Raw genomic sequence first — 18,109 nt, 5'->3', positions numbered from 1 at the left:
ATAATAATTTAAGGTATGTTTGATGTAGAATGATACTTTAAATATATATTTGGTATTTGAACTTTCAAGATCGGCAGTCATAAGCATTTTTTGAGGGGATTTTTGCTGTTTGAAGGATTTTGCATTTTTGCGGTAGGTTTTGGAACCCACTCCCATGTCAAAATGGGGAGCACTGGAGTTCTGTGAAATTCCAAGTCTTTTTCTGGTAGATAAGCAGAGAGGCAAACAGTCTCTCTCTCTCTCTCTCTCTCTCTCTCTCTCTCTCTCTCTCTCTCTCTCCAAATCAGCAGAAAGGTAAAATTTTGGAAGGTTTTTCAAGAAAGACTATAAAAATGCGGGTTATGTTGTTTTCAAGACACCCAAAGGATTAAAATTAAGGTTTTCTTATGATTTTCAACAATTACTTTGGGTTACAACAATTTTTGGCTTACGGCGCAGCGTCAGAACGGAACCCCTGTTATAAACTGGAGACTGCGTGTGTATGTATGTGTATATATATACATGTATATATACATACATACATACACACACACACACACACACACATATATATATATATATATATATATATATATATATATATATATATATAATAGTAAACCCCCGATTTGCGGACTCACCTATTCGCGGATTTCTCTATGGAACATATATACACATTCGTGAAAAACTCGCCCATTTGCAGTATTTTTCACTGAGAAATAGTCACCAATTACTGTATTTTCATATAATTTTCATGACTAAATGCACTTTTTATGTTAAACTATTAAAATACTCAGGTATAAGCATTTTTAGAGGTTTTTTGTGTTTGAACTAATCCAAATAGGCAATTCTAGTGTTTTTTAAAGGGGTTTTAAGTATTCGCCTGTTTGAGCTATTCATGGGGGTGTGGTATGCATCTCCTGCATGAATACAGGTTTAAATTATAATATAATATAATATAATATAATATATATATATATATATATATATATATATATATATATATATATATATATATATATATATAAAATATTTTATCACATCACATCCGTGATTCATATACAAGCATTAAGCTACAAACGTCCTTTAATGTTCAATTGCTCTACCTCAGAAATAATATATTTTCATATATGTTACTGAAGGGAATTTTTAGTTGATAATAAGTTAGACCTAGTCCCGTGGGCTCGAACCAGCGAAGACAAGAACTCAGGACTACAGTGATGCGGTTGGCGCCTTTACCCACAAGGCCAACAAGTGAGGTATAAGTTGATACCGACCCTCACCTACAAATCCCCATCGAACTCAGGTATTTGTATTTAGACTCGGTATCAACCCACCTCTGCCATGCTGACCATGTAGCGCGTTTGTCGCACGTAGCCATATTATAAATGAATTTTTATCACATCACTGCTTAATGCTTGTATATGAATCACGGTGATGATAAAAATTCATTCATAATATGGCTACGTGCGACAAACGCACTACATGGTCAGCATGGCAGAGGTGGGTTGATACCGATTCTAAATACAAATACCTGAGTTCGACGGGGATTTGTAGGTGAGGGTCGGTATCAACTTATACCTCACTTGCTGGCCGTGGTGGGTAAAGGCGCCAGCCACACACTGTAGTCCTGAGTTCTTGTCTTCGTTGGTTCGAGCCCACGGGACGACAAACTTATTATCAACTAAAAATTCCTTCGGTAACACATATGAAAATATATTATTTCCGAGGTAGAGCGAATTGGATATTAAAGGACGTTTGTAGCTTAATGCTTGTATATGAATCACGGTGATGTGATAAAATTCATTCATAATATGGCTACGCATGCGACAAACGCACTACATGGTCAGCGTGGCAGAGGTGGGTTGATACCGATTCTAAATACAAATACCTGAGTTCGACGGGGATTTGTAGGTGAGGGTCGGTATCAACTTATACCTCACTTGTTGGCCGTGTGAGTAAAGGTGTCAGCCACGTCACTGTAGTCCTGAGTTCTTGTCTTTCGTTGGTTCGAGCCCGGGACGACGAACTTATTATCAACTAAAAAATTCCTCTTGGTAATATATATGAAAATATCTTATTTCGAGGTAGAAATTAATTGGATATTAAAGGACGTTTGTAGCTTAATGCTCATATATATATATATATATATATATATATATATATATATATATATATATATATATATATATATATATATATATATATATATATATATATATATATATATATATATATATATATATATATATATACTGTATGCACACACACAGGCAGTCCTTGCTTACCAGTGGCATCGGTCAACAGCATTTCGATGTTACGGCACTTGGCTAGCAATGTCATTAACTGGTTTTTCAATGCCGATCTCCAGTTAACGGTGCCATTAATGGGGATTTCAGCGCCGATCTCTGGTTAACTGTGCCCATTATGTGGAGATATCAGTGTCAATCTCCGGTTAAAAGCATCGTAAAGCTGGGTTTTCGGCGTGATTATCGCCGATTTTCAGTTAGCGGTGCTCAGCCAGGGGCGGAACCTCCGCCACTAACCAGGGACTGCCTGTATGTATATATATATATATATATATATATATATATATATATATATATATATATATATATATATATATATATATATATATCAGGTTGAAGAGGTAAAGGCATGTCTTTCACATGTATATAGTTTATTATGCCAATGTTTCACATCACATGATGCAACCTCAAGGCTGGAAAATTACAGACTATAAATATTACAAATGTCTCTTATACACCGGAAAAGACTTTAAAAATTTTTGTTAGCATTTATGAATACAAAAGATAAAAAATAAAATAAAACAAGAACTTGAAAGCAACACCTACCAAGATAAGAGCTAATAAGTGGCTAAAATGACAGGAAGAAAATAAACATATGAAAGATACCTATAGCAAATGTGGAAAGTAAACAAATAGGCATTTATGCTATACAGTAATACCCCAAATTTGTGCGATTCGAGTTGCACGTATTCACAGACACATGATCTTTTCATTGGAACCTAACTGATTGTCACACACATGAGTTTTTCAGACATGCGAACATTTTCGAATGCTGAGGAACACCGCAAAAGTGTTTTTGTTTAATTTCTTAATGTAATTTATAAGTTTTCAAGCTATAATGTGTAAATTGAATAACATTAATTAATAAGAGTAATAATTTTTTTTTTCTCTCTCTCTCTCTTTTTGAGATGAGAGAATTTTTATGTTACATGTATGGTTATTTGTTTTGTATGATAAATTTTTTACCTAATAATCAAGTGCTAATTGTCAAATATTAATAATAATAATAATAATAATAATAATAATAATAATAATAATAATAATAATAATAATAATAACAATAATCTAGAGGTTACTTTTCAAATATATTAATAATATATGGCTTAATGTTAATTATAAAATTCAAAATGGCAGAATAATCATAATGTGAATTTGAAGGTTTTTTGATTAAAACAAACATCGTTTTCAATCACCCAGAGCATTCTTTTCTCATCTTTTTGGAGCAACGATGTTCCACAGCTTACGATGAACGCAGCTGTCAGATATGTCACTTGAACATGACAAGAAAGGGTAATTATAAAATTAGTGGGTCAGAGATTTTAAACAAACAAATTCTTTCTTTCTTTTATCTCTCTCTCTCTCTGTCAGATAATAATTCATAATAAATTTCATTCTCTTAAGTAAGGACAACTTATCTCTCTCTCTCTCTCTCGTAATAATTCATAATCTCTCATTCTCTCTCTCTCTCTCTCTCTCTCTCTCTCTCTCTCTCTCTCTCTCTCTCTCGTAGTTAGCACAACCTACGTATTACTGTTTCTGTGTTTTTACCTGTTCAGTAGATAATTTCAAATTTATCTAATTTTACCTGTACCGTCTACAAACTGTAAATGTGCTGTTCTAAAACATAGACACAGAGCATTTCAGAACAAAGAGAAAGAGACAGAATAAAGAAGTTTTTAAAAACAAGGTTGAAAAGACTCCTAAAAATAGATTGGTGGAATGGGGGAGAGAGAAATAGTATACTGTACTAATCTTCACACTCTCCTACATTCTTATGTCAACCATTTATTTCTTTTTTTAAGGGCAATGTATTAAGGTAACTTTTAAATGAAATTACAGTAACTTTGATTTCATTTAAAAGTCAGTTTCATACTGAATTTCCATCTTTTGATATCTAACGTAAGAATAACTTTTCTCCCCCTCTCTCTCATGTTATTCAAGTAAGGACAATATCTCTCTCTCTCTCTCTCTCTCAGTGCCCATAATAACTGATAAATAATTTCACTCTCTTAAGTAAGGACAACCCTTATCTCTCTCTCTCTCATAGTTAGCGCTCACACATTTTTACAACTTAGTACTTCTCTCTACGTCTTTACCTGTACAGTAGATAGTTTAAATTGATCTAATTTTACCTGTACTGTCTACAAACTGTAAATGTGCTAGTGTGGCAAATATGTTCTAAAACACACAGACATAATAACTAAGAGTTGTATTAGTCAAAATAAAAAACACTGTTTGTTCATGAAAAAGCATTTCAGAACAAAGAGAAAGAGATGTAGAATAAAGAAGTTATTAAAAATAGGTTGAGAAAACTTCTAAAAATAGATTGGTCGGAAGGGGAGAGATACAGTAATTCTCTTCCAACTCTCTATTTTCATGTCAACCATTTATTTCTTTTTTTAAGGGTAATGTATTAACTTTTAAATGAAATTTCAGTAACTTTAATTTCATTTAGAAGTTAGCTTAATAATTTGGGAGCATGATTAGGGTCACATTAATTTGGGAGCATGATTAGGGTCATATTTAGTGTTTAAACTTTAGAAATAAGCATTTATTTGCATTTTTAGAGACTGTGCCAAACCTATACGAAAATTCGTCTTGCGCGAGGGGTTCTGGAACCTAACCTTGCGTAAGTTTGGGGTATGACTGTAAACAGTTGTGAGGACGATGATTGGGTGTTTAGTGTCGGTACATAAGTTTACATAAAAAGAAACTCCAATACCATCATCAACTCGTCGTCTTAACTGGCAGACCCACACATTGTACACAAACAAAGCAAACTCTTTCTTCATTTTAACCCAAACTCATTACTGCGAAGCCTTTAAAACACTTCGTACACAAAAAAAAGCAAACCCTTTTTTTTATTTTGCCCATAATCATACTGCAATGCCTTTAAAACACATTGTACAAAAAAAGCACACTTTTTTTCCCCAAACCAGTTAGAGCAAAACCTTTAAAAACACAATGTACAGAAAAAAGCAAACCCTTTCTTATTTTACCTAAACCCATTATTGTAAACCCTTTAAAACACATCATACACAAAAATGCGAACCTTTTTTATTTGGCCAAACTCATTATAGCAAAGTTACTAAAGACACACTATACACAAAAAAGCAAACCCTTTTGTTTTATTTTGCCTTGACCATTACAGGCAGTTCCCATTTACCAGTGGCATCGGTAAATGGCATTTTGGTTTTACAATGCTTGACTAACAACGTCATTAACCAGATTTTCGGTACCCGTACGCAGTTTATCGGTGTCGGTAAGCGATTTATCCTCACTGATAACTGATTAACGGTGCTGTTAAGCAGTTTATCAGCGCTTGCGGAGTCTTAAACGCCACTTATTACCATAATTTTTGTAATGTTCCAGTTAACAACGATTTTCAGGTACTGGCACTAAGCCAGGAACGGAACACCCATCTTTAACCAGGGACTGCCTGTACTGTAAAGCCAAAAAAAAAAATATTTTTATTTTTGTCCAAACTCATCATAGCAGTCTTTACAATCCATCATACACAAAAATAGCAAACCTAAAAATATACAAATATTTTTTCTGTCACTTATCTGTGTGCACTGGTGCTTATGATGGCCGGACTTTTAAAAACTAGTGAGGAGGTTTACTATTCCCCCTCCACCTTCCTCCCTCTGTACAGAGGGGGAAAACAGTCTTTGTTAACGAGTGCATTGATACTTTCTGGGTGTAGCCAATTAGAGAAAGATATGTTTATGATATTATGTCTATAAGCCATTAAAAGCAAACGATCACAATTACCTAAATGTGTCTGCCAATAACAGGAAAACTTACAAAAAACATGAGTGCGTGCCGACCTCTCTCCTTATTTTACAGGAAACTCCTTTCCCACCAACCCACTTTCTCCAACAAACCCTTCTTTATGGGCTTATTACTGTGCATGGCATTACTACCAACTCCCTCCCATTATGCCCGGCCTTCTGACCCGGACCCTTGGTAACTCTCCCTAGCCTCCCAATCACTGACCCCAAAAACTTTCTTCATTTGTTCATGAGTGTAAGCAGTGTTACCAACATTTCCTTCGACAAACACAGAGTTGCTAATTGTCGGAGAGCGGTTTTTTAATATATTTCTGAAGCATTTGTGTGAGCGCATGTGCAATATATATATATATATATATATATATATACATATATATATATATATATATATATATATATATATATATATATATATATATATATATATATATATATATATATATATATATATATATACAGGCAGTCCCCAGTTATCGGCAGACTTTTGGCACTTTATTGGTGAGTTTGGGCTTACCAGCACCTAAAAGCGCTGATTTTCGGTTACTGGCACCTCTGTTAGGTAATGTATTGGTGCCAGTACCCAATTATTGGCGCCTATAAGCGGAAATCGGTGATTTTTGGCAAAGAAAACTGCTGATTTTTGTCGCTAGACAAGCGCCATAAGACCGGATTGCCATTAACCGAGCCCACCGTTAACCGGGGACTGCCTGTATGTGTGTATATAGGTATATGTGTGTGTATATATATACACGCACACACACATATATATATTATTATACAGGTATTATCCTACTTACAATGGGGTTAGGTTCAAAAAAAAAAAAAAAAAAACCTTTGTTGGAAAAAACGTACCTCGAATATAGCCTAGCCTACACTAGGGTATTTGGTAACATGTATACATATATGGTAGCCTACCCTACACTATAACGTATACTCTATACATACAAGGTATAGTAATTACTAATATCAGCTAATTCTGGAGGTTCATGCAGAGTGACTTATGATAATTCAATACAAAGAGAAATTGAATAACAAGAATTAGCTTAGCCTACACTATGGTATATTGTATACATATATGGTAGTCCAGCCTACATTATACTGTATTCTACATTCACATATCGTATTATACAAACATCAAAGTAACGAATATGCATCTTTTCCCTGGATCTTTTAAAATGTTATAACTTAATTCACTGTACCCAATAATATTGTTATATTCTTATATTACTTTTGTATTATAAATTGCAATCATAGCGATCAATGTTTTGGTTTGGAAATTGATTATGCATTAAGTTTATTTCGCCTAATTTAACTCTGTTCAGAGCGCTTTTCTTGCTTCTAGTTAATGTAAATGAATCTCTAGATACTTTATTTATATGGGGCAAGGTTATTTTTCATTATATAAAGTGTTTTTAAGTCGAAATATAACTTAAATAAGTCTCATTGTGAAATTAATTTAGATATTTTTTTGTTAATAGATGACGTTGGCCGTTTGGGGGCGTTTGTTTCATGTAAAAAATCAAGATTCCATTCGCTATTTTCACATGATTTCATCATATACGAGCTTTAAGTATTTATCGTTTATTGGCGTAAAAATAGCAGTAATGTGTTCTTTTATGCCCAGTAGTTTTGATAAAAATATTTTCTCTCCAGTCTTAATTACTGTCGAGTTCCATCCATGTTGCCGATGCACGATAATTTATAGTCATTATCAGCTTGAACATTGTTTTCTCAGATGCAGCTACAACTTGCAGCCTAAATTTAGCAGTATATTTCCTTGGTGATCTTTTATCCATACCGAATAAGGGTATAATGTAAAAATGTATCAGTCCTATTCTACTTAACTTCATTTGTACTATAACTACGGTAATTGTGTATTACCGTGCGATGGTTGAAATACAAACAAAATGGCTGTTATTATCCGATTCAGTGATAAGTAAAACAGTTTCTCGGTCAGTGTCTGTACGCATTTATGCAAGAGTATAACGTTACTAACAATAATTTTATCATTCTCTTTTACTTTTTTAACTAGAAGATAGGATAAAGAGATGGAGGAAATGAAGTTGGTCTATTGTAATTTGGTCTCTCTTGCTGCCTGATTGTATGTTGCTGCCTGCGCCTGCGTGAAATTTAAAAATATTTTATAAATATTGTCATATCGGTATTAATTGCTTATCCCATTGCAAAATCGAATTATCGTAAGGCGAATTATCGAAACTCGAGCACTACCCGAGTATTTTACTAGTGTTATCACAAAAGTGCATTTAGTCATGGAAATGAGATGAAAATACAGTAATTAGTGAATATTTCTTAGTGAAAAATACCATGAATGGGTGATTTTCAGAGGGTAATGTGTATATATGTTCCACAGAGAAATCCACGAACAGGTGAGTCTGCGAATCATGAGACTGCGAATATGGGGGGTTTACTGTATACTGTCGGACCCGTCATAACCCAGGGACTGCCTATATATATATATATATATTATATATATATATATATATATATATATATATATATATATATATATATATATATATATATATATATATATATATATATATATATATATGGGTATATATATATATATATATACGTATCGAGGTTACAACGTTTTATATAACATATCAGAAATTATTTCCCGGTTTACAACGCTTCGACGCCAGTTCAAAGGAAGAAATATTTGGTTTCCAAAATGGCAGAATAATCAAAATCTAGAGTTTTTTTATGAAAAACTCAATAAAAATGCAGTTTACATTGTTCTCAATACACCCAAAGCATTAAAAGTAAAGTTTTCTTAGGATTTTTGCAGATTTTTCAGTTTATGACGCAAGGTAGGAACAGAACCCCCATATATAAATATAGGGACTATATATATATATATATATATATATATATATATATATATATATATATATATATATATATATATATATATATATATATATATTATATATAAATGCAGAGAACTGTGGGTCTGCGATTGTGCCAATCCAATAACTATGTACTGTTAGCGATCTGAAAAAATTATGGTGCAGACAAAAGAAACAAGCGCACAATGGGCTAACGTTTAAGTGATAAATCAAAGCAAAATTACACCTGCCTTCATGTAATTAAGCACTAAGTAACGGGCAGAAAAGAGCAAAGTCACGCGGGCGAAACTAATTCAACACCAAGCGCGAGAAATAGTGAAACGGGCGAATACACAAATAGATGTGTTGTGCATAAAAAGGCCAACAGAATAGAAAAACTAGTCGACAGTGTAAAAGCGAGGGAAATGGCTCAAATCCCTCTATGTCGTCGGGAAAGACAGACAAGACAAGTGTTGTATGAAAAGAGAGAAGATTAGCACTCCCCTAGATGAAAGCAACCAGATACTTGCTGCGAGTGCCAAATGGAATGAGGCCATTGTTGAGAGCAGTGATTATTATCATAATTATTATTATTATTATTATCAGTGCCTTTGCTAATCATCGGTGATGCCCAGAAATGAACACACATGGCGGACAGCAACACATACCTGCCAGAATTCTTTCCTGCCGAGAGGAAAGAAGAGTGGAAGGCGGTTGGAGGATGGGTCCAGGGAAGACCCCAACCAACCCTCCCTAGCCAGGCCAAGAGCCTGGAGTCAGCTGTGTGCAAGGAGGTTAGAACCTCCTTGGTTGTGTGTGCCCAGTGCCCAGGAAAACAAGAGAATCCTTGTTGGGCAGGGTGAGGGATCCCAGTCATCTTTCCCCCAGGAATAGTGGAGTAGGGGATTCCCCCTACAGGACAGCAACTCCCCCATAAGAGTGGGAGTGAGCTGAAAGGAGAGGCTGGGCATAAACCTCCTTCCCCCTCCCCCCTTGAGCCATTGAGAAGACGGTAACCGCCATAGGGATGGGTGCGGGGAGTATGTGAGAGCTGCAAGCTGTGGTCTGGTAGGCCTAGCTGAGAGCTGTGAAGATTGTAGTGTTAAGAACAGCTGAAGCTATTAGATAATGGCTGGCAAAAGTGCGGGAGTGAAGACAAAGCAACACCCCCCCCTTAAGAGGAAGGTGAAGGTGACTTGGAGAGACGAAGGCAAGTCAGGTGAGTTCCTTCTTGAGTGCCAAGGAAGGTAATGTAGCAACCAGTATGGACGAATCAGTCACTGAAAATTTTTGTGATGAGTTTAAACAGTCTGGGTATGAAATTTGGTCAACCAGCTTTGAAGCCCAGGATTTCCTATGCACTGTAGTTGAAACTTTTCTTGCAATTATTAAATTATCAAAAGGCCTTATGATTAGTTTATTGCGTGTTACCTGATATTAGAGGGTGTCCTTTTGTTTTGAATTTTTAGGTTATTCAAGTAATTTTTCTACGCTATAAAATTTTATTCTTGCCAGAAATAACATAAACTATTAACTAGTGTTTTGTAAATTTTTTCAAAATCGGTTTTGTGTTGACTGAACCCTTTTGTGATTTATCTGTTAATGCAGAGTTTAAGTAATTTAATTTCAAATTGTTCTTATTAAAGTCACTGGGTAGTAATCAGTTCACTGATATTGCTTTGCTTTAATGTTTTGTGACAATTGTTGACATTTTTCCTTTATTCTGTTCAATTTTTTGTTGGTGTTTTTAAATCCTCCACCCCCGTGGGCAAGAGACCCCCTCCTGAGCCTCTCGTCAGTGGCCAAAGTGTTTGTTTGAGAACCTCACTGATAGTGTGTAATGTCAGAATTATTGTTTTTGTTAGTTATCTGGGTGTGGGCATTTTTGAGATTTTCATATTTAAAGATCTGATTATTATTCTTGTTAAGTACTCATGATTCTCAAAGTGTTGTGTAAAAGTTGTAAAATTATAATACGAGTCCATTCAAGATAACTGATCAACGGCCCGGGTTAGTTAAGTAAGATCACAAAAGATAATGCATCTCCACTGCCTTTATCGAAGTGTTGTTAATTAAAGGTAGGAACAGTAAGTTCGTTACCACCTCCAATTTAAGTCAGATTATTACCGTGAATTCATAGAAATTTTGATAAAACAGTGAGACCAACAGATGCAGTGAGAAAGCAGTCAAATTTTCATTGGGAAAGCAAAATAAATTCTCAGTTTGATGATGGAGGGCACGAAGAACCAGGTTGTTTTGCGTCACGAGCATTAAGAGGGACAGAGAAAAATTATAGTACCTGCAACAGAGAGACATAAGCAGTTCTATGGATGCAAGTGAGGCATCGCTACCTTTTACTGGACCTCAAATTTAAACTGACAGTGAACATTGCATTGAAAGATCTGGTTAAGAGAGGAGACTTAGCCAAGAACTTGATATTGTGAAAAGATTGGGCATATTTTGGGAAAATTGAATAAGGTAGCTGATGCTCAATCTCGAAATGTTATAATAGGTGTTACAACAAGAGCCAAAAAGAGCGAGGAATGGCGGAGGAGATCTCGTAGCACTGGTGGCACAGGCAATACGGGCCTAGTGCCAGCAACTTTATGACAAATCACAACAGTGATAGTCAATCAGCTGTAAGCACGATGCACAGAAAACGAGCTAGTCGAGTCAGCTGTGAGTGACAGCATTAGTAGCGAGTTGACCATCGCAGTGCTGAGATAGAAAGTGAGACAACAACTGTTAGAATGCAAGAAGGATCTCCGGGAAGGTTCCAAAGTAGGTGTCCTGTGAGTGGTTGTGTGACTGGGTATGTGAGAAGGTTGATGACGAATCCCAGATTCTAGAAGTGCCGTGAGATAAACTCTTCATGAAAAAATAAAAAGAAGCAATCTGTTGAGTCATTCTTCCTCATTCTTTGATTGAAAGAGCCATCCATATAATTCATGCAAGTCCTTATTCCGGGTATACAGGCATATAAGGTCCCTTATAAGGGCATGCGAAGTGGTACCTGTTAAATTTGATCATGGGCAAATATGGTGAGACCACTCTCTGCTGCACCAGGGCAGTACAAGTATGTGTGTGTTCATAGATGCATTCATACACTTCCCACACACAGGTGCGATGGTGGATAAAACATGCCTATTTGGCCTGTATCATGTGAAAAATATACTGTCCTGATCAAAATAGCTTCCATGTAAAAGGCCTTTTAGGCTAGTTCCATATGAATGTTTGCTCATTCAGAATAATAATATTAATAATAATATTGTAATAGTAATAATAACAGCAATCATCATCATCATAATATAACTGAAGGAATTTATAAACCAAAATACAATCTATGCTAACAAAGTCCTATGAATCCCTGGTTCCATGAGCTGTTATGCAAAAGCAACTTTACACTAATTTATATAAAGTATTTAGTGTCCCACTTTAGCAACAGTTATAACACAAACTATCTGAAGGAGTGATGCCAAACTTTCAAATTTTCAAAATCCATATGGCATTCAATTCCCAAAGTTATGAATGTGAAAAAATTACATTTCATTTAATTCTAAGCTAGTGATAAGCATCAACTTGTTCAAATGAGATTTATCACCAAATCAGTGATTGAGCAAACACACAAATGTTACAAAAAAAAAAGAAGTAAACTATAGACTTGGTCAGGTGCATCATCTCTGTGCCTGTATCTTGATCTCATGCTCTAAAACAGTACCTATTCTTTTCTCACTTCAAGTTCCTCATTTTATTTACTGTATAATGACAATAAACCAAAGACCCAACCCATACAACTTTTTGAAAGGAAAAGAACAACAATAAGTATAAGAAATGCAGCACTGCATGCTGCCTGACTACTGAAAGGGAAAGAATCCATCATCAATCAGCCACTACTACACTAAACTTCAACTTAGGAAACCAAAATACAAGCGATCATAGTCAAATAAACTTCATGAAGACAAAAAATTGTATCAGTAAGCTCTAAGAATGGGTGCTATAACTGATAAAAACTAATTAAATAAAAAACTGACCTGCACCTACACAATGCATATACTGTATATACTTTGTGCATACAATACCAGTGTATTTTGCAACCAGAGAAATAAAGAGCTTTAAAATGTGTTGAAACTAAATCCATTCAACATGAAAATCAATAAAAGTTCATGCATATAATTAAAACATACAGGAGTTTGATCACAAAATAGCTGGACCTACACTTACTGTGGTATTCTAAAATATTACAAAGTATGCTACGAGGACATGGCAGGTTTTCTAGTGGGCATACTAAAGGGAAAAAGAAAACGAGCATTAGATTCGTGCATACATAAACTGTGCTGCTCTAAAAAGGGGCAATGCATCACTTTATTCATACAAATTGATGTAACTTATGAATGCATTTCTTTTCACAAAAACATCTAGTAGTCATGAAAGATATATGTTTTGTTCATATTTACAAAAAATTTTTCATTATTTGTATTGTGTAACTGCAATAACATAAATCCCTATTGTTACAGTATGTTCTGATATATGAATATTTCAAGAATACAATGCTATATTATTATTATTATTATTAATATTATTATTATTCAATAGTTTAAAGAGACCACAGTCTCACTTGTAGGGCTCCCCCAAATGAATTTCTTCTTAAATGAGAATTGAAAATTGAAGCAAGGCTGAGTTAAAGAGGGTTGACAGCCAATTGGGAAGAGACCATAAAAAACTGATGAAAAGAAGAAAATAACCAGTGCAGCTGAGGACGAACACGGCAAATAATCTTTATTACCATCTACAGTGCATCCCCTAGGATACACTGCAAGCATTATCCCACTATGAGTCCTTGACTACAATGGCTGCCATATGGCACTTCAATATCAAAGATTTTCATGTAGAAATACACTGACTGGAGAGCTTTCTATTCATATTCATAAGATCTGATATTATGGTACAATGCGGTGACACTAAATAACCTCACAAAATAACCCTGACGATAAGAAGACAAAAAATAGCAAAAGGTTTATTCCTGTTAAAACCATAAAATGATTTATGGCAAAGATTTAATCAAAATAACCCTCCCAGTTCCATGCTGATATGTATTTACTGAAAAGCTTCATTAGCATTTCTTATATAACTTCACATTGCTGTAGAGTGATGCTAATCACCTTCAGAAAAAAATTACACTTTAAAATTAAGCAATAACAACTGCTCAACTTATAGCAACATCAAAGTAACTAAGATAAAGATTGCTCAAAACATCCACTGTTCATTATAATAAATACATAACAGTAGCATAAAATTTTATGAACAAATTTCCTGTTTTGCTGATATAGGACAAACAATTGCCTCATTATAATTTACTTCTTTAGTATTAAAACGGCTGGCAAACTAAGAGCTTGCCACAGTGACAACTTTGACCCTCTGAAGGGTGGAAGATGCACCTCAAGCAAGATGTAATCACCACTACTTTATGCACCTTTCTCAGTTTGACACCTTGTTCTTAGTGTATTCACACCTAATCAGAGGATTGAAAAGAAACCTCTACATATGGCAATTTGTTTCTATGAAATATAATACTGCCTCACTATAACCATATATACTAAACAAAAAAGGCACACTGAGTGGAGAAGAGCTTTCAAACTTGAAAGACCACATTAGGAAGGAATAGCAACTTATAACTATATTTAAAAGTCAGAATTCATGTTATATGCTAAGAATTGCTGGTTTGGTAGTATGTCATCGAAGTTGAGACAGTGAAAGTTGGAAATTTTGGTAAAGTGGGGTAGGATGAGAATTATGACCAAGTTACCCATTTAAAAGGCCATACGTGTGCTGAGTGATTTTTGTGTCGATGAGATGATAAAAGTGAAGAGGAAACACTGAGATATGGCAAGATATTTAGATAATTCCAATCAGTGCTGCACAAAGAAAATAAAATGTAGCACAGTTGACCTGATAAATGTTAAGTCATGCATAAGCAGAGAAAAAAATGCTCAAAACCTCAACTTTGTGCAATGCAATTCAGATGTCAGGTTCATTCAGATCAATTTAAATACGAGATCTATACAATTCTAAGAATGGTCACATGGAGTGACAATGGTGCTGGCAGTAGGATCTAACAAACTTAATAAGCATGGATATACTGTACTGTATCTTTCTAATATTCTTGGACAAACAAAAGCTTTCCTGTTTTCCGAGGCCTTTGAAGTAAAAAAAAAAAAATAAAAAATAAAAAAACTGAAAAACAAAAGATTTTTAGACACTGCCTAGACCCTCCACAACAATTTCAAGGAAAAATTCACTGACTAATAATTCTGGTATTCACGATTTAGTTGATAATTGAAGCATTTTGCTAAAATGTTTGGTAGACATGAACATTACCTAAGTCACCTGAAAAACATGCAACAAAACTGATTCCTACAGCATTTTACATGGAAATTAAGGTACAATTTAAAAAGAAATAACTTTGCAAGCATTCAATTCCTTATATGTTATGAACAGGCATCAGTTCCAAGTATATTTGTGTGAAAAAGTCACTGAAGAAGGAAGACCTAAGAATATCTGCAGATAATGGAGTGGCATATTTTCTCTGAGCTGACATACAGTTGTCCAGAAAAGTTCAAGCAGCAAGATTGGGGACACCCTCCTGCCACATACCCAAATCATTAAGTGCTTTAACTCTTTACTTCTTTCTTGTTTGGAGGGCTGGAGGACTGCTCTCCAGAGTGGTCTTAAGGGGCTGACTCTCATCTCACACTCTTGGGTGGAGTTATGTCATCAATCATATATTTTGCCAACTCTTAATGTTGACCTATGACATAGACCTAAAGTGCATTCATTATGTTTGTTGCATAAAATATACAACATCAAAACTTCCTCTGCACTCTTCCTGACCTGAACTAGCTGCTCTTGCTAGCAACTGTAGGCAGGCTGCTGCTGCAAACAGTGTGCCCTTTTCTAGTATCAGGTTTAATACTACTCAGTTTGCTGGGAGTTGTATCTTGGCTACAACTAACAATGTGAAATAGTTTACAGGTTGCCTAGCACAGTTATGGAATCACCTGATCTCCAAATGTTTCAGCGAGGAGCAAATTCATTCCTGCTTTCTGCTGTGTCTCCTGAATTTAGGTGTACCAGTTTTATTTTCTATTCCCTCAGACTTATTTCTTTATCACCTTTTCCTATAACTTGTCTCTCTGCAGGCTGCTTTTCCTTTAGAGCCCTCTTGGGTATTTAGTGTGTTGATTTTGTCCATGCAAGTTTTCTGCTGAAGAGTTAAAGAAAGGAAGAAAAGAATAAAATCTGAAAGTGGAGGCTTAGTAAAAGTGGAGCATCAAAGAGATGTTGAGGCCCTCTTAGACAAATAAATGGTGTTAGTGGATGATATCTAGATACTGGAAGTATTTACCAATATGCTGGCCAAGCCAAATTGGGAATTCTACAGTTGAAAGGGGTAAAAGATGAGTTCCTGGTCACAACAAGGTTACATCATGGCACTCCCTTTCCAAGCTGCTGAATTTGGAAAGTAACTTCTCATTTGGTGATGTTACTACCGGTCCAAGGGATGGAAGGCACAGATACAAAATACCGATTTATAGATGACAGTTTGGTTGATGGAGACTTCTAAGGTATTCCAAGACACAGTGGGATATAAGAAACTTATCACCAAGTTTGAAAAAGTAAGATCAGAAGCACTATTCTAGTAAGATCAGAAGCACTATTCTAAAAAGAGCTTGAAAACAAGTTTTATTTTTACAAACTTTGTTGAATCATCTGACATGGTGGTTAATGTGCATCCCCTGATCTCAACTAGAAACCAGTCGGACCTAATAGACTGCTTTTGGCTCTAAGTGGTTGATATACAGGATCTGCTTCCCTATTGTACACGAGACTCCCTGACCTGTTGACAAGGTATGTAAAAGGTCTGAAAAAGGAGAATGTAAAGGAACATTCTAAAGGAAAATATATTCATGCAGCCAAAAATTTAAGATCTTCTGTCAACTGACATAAAAAGAGTTCCCAAATCTGGATGTATGGACAAAGTCTACTGACTGGTCAAGTGGACCTAGAATGAAAAGTGTATGACACCAACCTTGAGAGTCATATTCTATGAAGAAATGTATCCCATTACAATGTTGTTCAATATGTTATAACTGTATATCCATAAAATTCAATCAAATATCCTCATTTATTTTCAAGAAGTTTCCAAAAGATTTTCTAATTTTAACATTTTTGAGGGTATTTCAAAAACTATACGTGCTAGAGACTTCAAATTTGTGCATGCTGCTGAAGGAATTACGTGATAAAACAATCATTCTGCCCTACCCAAGTCATTTTCCCTCTGGTGTTTTCTTACCCACTAGAAATGCTAAATTTCCCCAGTGACTGCCCGATCCCCTAACTTCCAACATCCAATGGTCCAGTCAGAATACTGGGCCACTTTTACATATATGTAGCATGTTATAAATTATTCTCATTTTATGTTTTATTGTGAGAACTGAATACGTACTGCTTTTGAAAGAAATCAGACAAAACACAGCTAATAACACTAATAATAAATGTATCCAGTAATAGAAAGACTGTCACATTCTAAAAATACTGCAACAGAAGCTTGCAGTAGAAAGATCTAGCTACACATAAATAGAATCACTTTCTATCTCAAAACTCCTGAGATAATATTAGCATGCATAGAAAATGCAATAACAAATTGGATGCACCATTTTCACTCGTATCAATTCAGATTCTATTCCAACACTTTCACAGCACTGTATACAATACAATACTGGTGACAAAACCATTTTTGTATACTGTTCCTAGCTTGATATATCAGAATGGCAATAGTGTGTTGGTACTGTACCACTATACTTGGAAAGCATTCCAGTACCAATAGGAAGACATTGTCCAACTGATTTAAGGTATGAAGCAGCAAGGCAATTTCTGATCTACTGTCATCTCCCTTATGAGTGACAGCATCGACTGGTCTCTGACTTCAAGTTCTGAGGTAGAATACCTTTAAAACAGCTAACAGCTAAAAGTCATGTATCTCTGCCATGCTGAAACAAAATCCTTAGACTTCCTCCCTCACAGGCCTGATGTGTGGCACTGAAGTGGAGGAGGACAAATCATGGCCTCTCTAACTGAGTTAGATGCAGGCTTCAAGTGATGAGTATATTGTAAAGAA

The 18,109-nt window shown here is 35.1% G+C and overlaps 1 protein-coding gene and 1 non-coding gene across 6 annotated transcripts in view; one reads left to right on the top strand and one right to left on the bottom strand.

The window, feature by feature from the left end:
• Window positions 1–18,109, bottom strand: part of LOC136853472 (mitogen-activated protein kinase kinase kinase 11-like) — a 200,095-nt gene that overhangs the window by 35,613 nt on the left and 146,373 nt on the right. The window lies entirely within an intron of this gene.
• LOC136853737 (U6atac minor spliceosomal RNA) lies at window positions 9,405–9,446 on the top strand. The gene has a single exon (XR_010857549.1). It is a non-coding gene; the product is annotated as a U6atac minor spliceosomal RNA (small nuclear RNA).

This window comes from Macrobrachium rosenbergii, chromosome 27, assembly GCF_040412425.1.
Source record: "Macrobrachium rosenbergii isolate ZJJX-2024 chromosome 27, ASM4041242v1, whole genome shotgun sequence".
In the NCBI taxonomy this organism is placed as follows: Eukaryota; Metazoa; Arthropoda; class Malacostraca; order Decapoda; family Palaemonidae; genus Macrobrachium; species Macrobrachium rosenbergii.
Note: the sequence above shows the minus strand (reverse complement) of the source record. Positions and strands in the feature narration are given on the sequence as shown.